Source organism: Anguilla anguilla, chromosome 10 (assembly GCF_013347855.1).
Source record: "Anguilla anguilla isolate fAngAng1 chromosome 10, fAngAng1.pri, whole genome shotgun sequence".
In the NCBI taxonomy this organism is placed as follows: domain Eukaryota; kingdom Metazoa; phylum Chordata; class Actinopteri; order Anguilliformes; family Anguillidae; genus Anguilla; species Anguilla anguilla.
Genome location: NC_049210.1, coordinates 21862609 through 21868371, shown reverse-complemented (window position 1 = coordinate 21868371; position 5763 = coordinate 21862609). Strand labels below are relative to the sequence as shown.

At 39.0% G+C, this 5763-nt stretch overlaps 1 long non-coding RNA gene across 1 annotated transcript; it reads right to left on the bottom strand.

Moving 5' to 3' along the window:
- Positions 1-1088: 1088 nt before the first annotated feature.
- Positions 1089-2407, bottom strand: LOC118206753. Its single transcript, XR_004761244.1, has 2 exons — positions 2103-2407; positions 1089-1408 (listed from the first exon to the last, which is right to left on the bottom strand). It is a non-coding gene; the product is annotated as an uncharacterized LOC118206753 (long non-coding RNA).
- Positions 2408-5763: the final 3356 nt, after the last annotated feature.

The following is a 5763-nucleotide window of genomic DNA, read 5'->3' as shown; positions in this document are numbered from 1 at the left end:
GAAGAAATGTAGTTAGTAGAAATGGCACAGCGGTGAACTGGTGTAACTTTTTAATAAAAGGAATACATTTGCCATCATGAAATGCATATGGGTGGCCATGAGTGAGTTTTGGTAAAGCAAATATAAGCGTAAGAGAACGTTAGTGTAAAAGAGGAAATTATCTGCCTGAGGACGAGGCGGGATTTAATCATTCAACCGGAGGTTTACCAGTCTGTCACTTTGTTAGGGCAGCACCATGACATAGCTATGCAATGCGTGAAATATCATTAGCAAACCTGTACGTGGTTTTAAAGAAGAACGCAGGCGAGTAAGCACAGAAGAGCTCCCGTTGAATCCATATGGCTTTGCAATATTGTAGCCGGTTAATAACTGAACGTGCAGACGGTACGTCATAATACAGTGTATACGTTCGGGGAACGGCTGGTAGATATGGTGCAAAAGCAATAATTGAGAAATAGTAGACAATTATTAGTGAGGGTAAAGGCAGGTTAAAGAAACACATTCCTAGCTGGGCTTGAACCTAGGACCCTGTGTTCCCAAGACTGTAATGAAAGGGGTTTCCCTGTAACAAGTGCTTCAATACTAACGCCGTTACTAGAATGGATAAAATCAGGTAAGTATGGACCAGATCAGAAGACAACAGATTCGACTCGAGAGAGAGAGGCGGTTTGCACATCAAGAATGAAGCACACGGAAGCAGGATCTATATTTCAAGAGAATGATTTTTTATTTTAATTTTCCCTTTTTGGTTCTCTGTACCCTTTGTTTTTATTACAAAGTAGAAAGCATTAAACAACAACAGTACACATATCTACAAACTGGGAAAAGGAAAAAAACATACAAGTTGGTCCCAAGCCCTGTTACTTTGTGTCTGTATTTATATTTTCTCTGGTTCCACTAATTTTTGACTATTTTTCCTATCTTTATACCTTAACCATACTTTTAGTATTTATTTGATGTGTTTCAGTTAATCCCTATTATTAGTTATTTGGTTCTAGTATGATTTGTCACTAATTAAACTTTAGGACTTTTATTTTGGAACCAGGACTTTTATGTAGTACTACTGAAAGTACCTATGCAGAGGAAACTTATCACACTATAACACCAAAACACTTTTCTAAAACACTATCTGTGCAAATCAGTTTAGTCCGTGTGGTTGTTGGACCACTTGTTGCTGAGTTCCAGTTTGTAGAATTCAAACTCTTGTCCTACCACCATTTTAGAAGGCACAATTGAACTCTTTCCTTCTCTTTAAAATTGCAGGTCGATTCCATGGGTGGCTCGCCAGTCCGCGCGCCGCTGTAGCTCTCCAGGGAAGGCAAGCAGGGGCGGACGAATCCAGGATCCAGCACAGCAGTTCAAATCCAACAACAAAAAAAAACAACGCACCAAAAAAAAAAAACCCGGCCTTGCAACACAAAGCCAAAAGACTCATCAGTAGTCTGTACATTCAGATTATTAAGACATAGTATACACTGTGAACATCTAAATTGTAGAACACTTGTAACCTTCCATTTACTCTGTTAAATAAACTTGGTGAAAGCCCTCATATCTTGCAGTGCTTCCAAACTCACCCACTGACGTTTCCTCGCAGCACTAGCTAGCTAGCTAGTTACGTTGGCTTTCTAATAAAAGGTACCACAACATACATTCGTTTTAAGTAACATTTAACAAAGAGTACGCCAATGTGGCTTCGATATGCGATTAACACAACCGGAGAATTTTCAAATGCCCTTCTTCTAGCTAACGTTACATCACATTGTCCCCGCTTCAATATATTTTCAGCTTGCTATGTGACGAACTGCCTGGTTCGTCTACCACCACAGTCACAAAGCAGGAAACAGCCCTGCTGTTAGCCCGGCCTACACCCCACACATCAATTATACACGTTTGCCGGTTTAGCCGCGAGTTGCTATAGCTAGCCAACTTAGCTAGCTGCTACTACCAGAGCTTTAAATCACATGAAGCTAGCTACTTAGCAACCTTCATTTTCGGATCTTTTTTATTACGACTACGTTTAACATTATCGTTTCTGAACACACCCAAGCTAACTGATACTACGGCAGTGAAATAAGATAGATAGTCTTAGAATGGGAACTCACCAAGGGAATATGTTCAAATTTGTTAAAAGTTCGGTTTTCAACGATCTTAATGGCGAATTCAGAAAATTTTCTTTCACGCGGTCGTCGCCCAAGGCGATAGAAGAACGTTGCAAATCTTCGTTATTTCTTTATAAATCTGTTTCTTTTCAAGTTACTGTCACTCCTCAATAAAATATCTGCAATTGTATCCTAAATTCACTTGTAATTCACTTCGAATTAGCTTAATCTGTTCAGAGAAATTTTCGCATGTCTGCTGTCGCTCAAGCCATCTTGACCAGAGGAAGTTAGGGCGGGCTTGTAATCTGACTGACCAATCAACAAATTTGCAACAAGTATCATTATCCGCATTGGTTGTCTAATCCTTCTATCAACTTATCTTTCTGCACATAAAGAAAATGTATTTTTCCTTATTAAAAGTCTTTTTCTTTTGTCTCCATTTTGAATGATAATTTACTTATTTACTTGCTACTAGTTATTTACAATTTTTCTTTGTTTCACTATCTATTCAATTTGTGTCTTGGAACCCTGGGTTACAGTAACCTTACCCACTAGGCCACAGGCAGACTAGCTGTTCATACTGAAAATGTTTCAGAATAAAAAGGTATGGGTATTTTGCGTGTGTATGCAAGTTTTTCATTGGGTCGTGTAGGTGAAGATTTGGCGGGTGTCGGTAAAATGTCCAATGGGGAGATATGTTATTAGTGGGATAGGCGGCAGGAAAAATAAGAATGAGAAGAAGAAGAAGAAGAAGAAAGAGAAGAAGAAGAAGAAGAAGGAGAAAACGCAAAATCCCCTTAGTTTGGGGCTTTATTGTGTGGACATGTGAAGTTGTTTATGAAATCTGTTTGTTGAAATGGGGTCAGAATGTACAGAATTGAATGTTTTTAAGGGCTGAGTGTCTGTGGCTGTTGTGTTTATTTCTGTGGGGAACCCTGAAAAGTGCCAAACTCTCGGTGCTGTATAGGTAATGGGCATGCCCCCGCCAAAGCGTAACTTGGCGGTATGGCATACCTGCCATCCCAATAAATAAAAACATTTAGGGGGAATTCAGTGTTGAGACAATCACGGTGAATCAGTCCATAAATCAGTACAGGTTTGAGTACATTTCAGGTTTTATGTTAGTGTGCTTCCTCTGATGAAAATACAAATATGTTCAAAAGTAAGCATTTGACCTAAATACAGTCTTTAGTGCAAGTTATTTATAGCCCTTAATCACAATTAGAGTCTCAAAGGGCTTTACAGGCCCACAGTTTACAGAGAAACAAACTGACACCCCCTGACCTAAAACCCCGTAATTCCAATGGTCATTGTCAAAACACTGATAAAGATTTTTTTTTTCCCAATAGCTGAACATGCCATTGCCCTCACTCTCTCTTTCTCACACATGTACACACACTCACCAACATTCTCTCGGTCTCTCTCTCACTCACTCACACACACACACAATCACACTGTAAGATTGGAAAGATGGTTAAAAATTTGCTGTCTGTACTCTGTGTATATCAATAATCTAGTGTTTCAAGTCGAGAACTCAACAACTCTTCTGTGCCAACAAATGTGTCAGAAGTCGTCCAGCACTAGCATTAGCCATGTATCGACCACCCGTAGAGATTAATGGAACTTGAGTCTTTACTTGAGGTCATAATCTAGAAGTGCCCTCTCTTGTGTATTTGATGTTAATATGAGAAAGAGTGATCCCTATCAGCATTTCTAGCAATCTATACATATTTACAGTTGTACCCCATGTCGGAGAAAGCAAAATAGCTGTTAAGAAAGCAGTTGGAAACTGTGAAGCGACATTTGCACCATAGCATTTCATGGTTGCAATTAAGGATATTCAAGTGTGTTACTAGTCTGAAAATTAATATTGTAGAAGAGGCTGTATTAATATAATGAAATGCGTATGAAGTTGGTTTTTACAGTTTATTATGAATATTTTCACAGGACTTGCATTTTAAGAGGTAATGGCATCCAGTCCTCTCAAATAATTATGTTAGCGTTTGAGTTGGTTGATACACACACACACACCCACCCCACCTCGGGTGGTCGATAATAACTGCTCTCAATCTCGTATAGTTAAATCATTCAGTGTATTACATTACATTACAGGCATTTAGCAGACGCTCTTATCCAGAGCGACGTACAACAAATGGGAAACGGGAAAACGGGCACTGCAAATATTAACTGTACAGATTATTGTAACGTTTTTTTTTTTTTATCACAGGGCAAATACATACCTATTTTTAGGTATGCATTCTGGTAAATGGAATTGGAATGCATTCTAATCCTTGGGCCGAAAGTACCATGTTAAGCACTTATGTCAACTCTTGGCCATAAACTAATGTTACAGCAGTGGGGTCTTAGTTCTAAAGGAGCTGTGTGAACAAGTGTTCTCAGATCTCATCAGTGCTTAATTAGACCAGAAAGAGAGCCGAGCGCTTTTTATTTCAATTTCGCTTACAATGTGACCACAAAAAAGATTGAGTTCATTTGCAGCAGGTTCACTTTTTGGTTCACTTTGAAATTGGGTTTGGTTTATTTTCAAAGAACTATGAAGTGAAAACAGCCTAAAAGTGAACAAGAGGTCTGAAAGTTGGCAGGGATTACACCATAGTTGCCACTATACCTGAGCTGACCATGTTATATGCATTGTTGGATCTGTATCTCAAAGTCAAGCCCCAGTAGTCTTAGTCGTAGTTGGGAGGAAAAAATGGAATGTGGGCAACAATATAAGCTAAGTCTGACAGAATGACTTAAAATGTAAGACAGTTTACTGAGTTCAACTCAGTAAAAAGCCTAAAGAGAGACCATTTGTGCCATTGTCTTCACACCTCCACTGCCAGACAATAGTCAGGTGTTGATACCTAAGTGCTAACATGTCAGTCTCACACCTCTGGCCTGCTACTTAGCAGGTGAATGATGGAGAAGGGGAGGAGGGATATTCTTTAATTCTTATTCTTATTCTCTGAGAATGAAACATCAGCGAACTAAAACATATTCACCTTGTAGGCTACTGTAGACTGTGGTGCTACCGTGGATAAATTGACAATATATCAATGCAAACCAATATATTTGAAGAAAAGGGATGAATGATATTAAAACAGCAACAACAAAAGACAACAGATACTGTAAGCACTACCACAGCTGGATGAAAGAAAAAGAAAAATACTGCACAGTGTATTTCTCTTAAGTAATTTCTTCAGTCATAACAAGTGGGGACTACAAACAAATCGGTAACATGCAGTTGTCATGCAGTCTTTCGGTTTATTTGAAGTCTCAATTTGAATTGAATACTGAATGTCGGGGGCATTATCTCTGCAGTGATTTCTGTAATGTGATTTCTACAATGCCCACAATTGTTCATCCCCACCCTAAAGTCTTTATCAACTGCACCACACGATTGCAGTGCAAAATAATTTCAGCAATTCACATCAAAGCATCGGTCATTCATTTGCTCAATCGAGTGCCAGAAGAGAGACACATTTGCACCTGCCAGGTGCCAAAACCTACTGCCTATTGTCTGGCAGGGGACTTTGGTGAAGAAAATGGCACAAACTACCTGTATTTCTTTACTGATTCGATTTTTTTTAATAGTGCAAAATATCAATACAATGCCACAGAATTTGTGTGTGATGTGATTCACTGGATATCTGTGAATAGG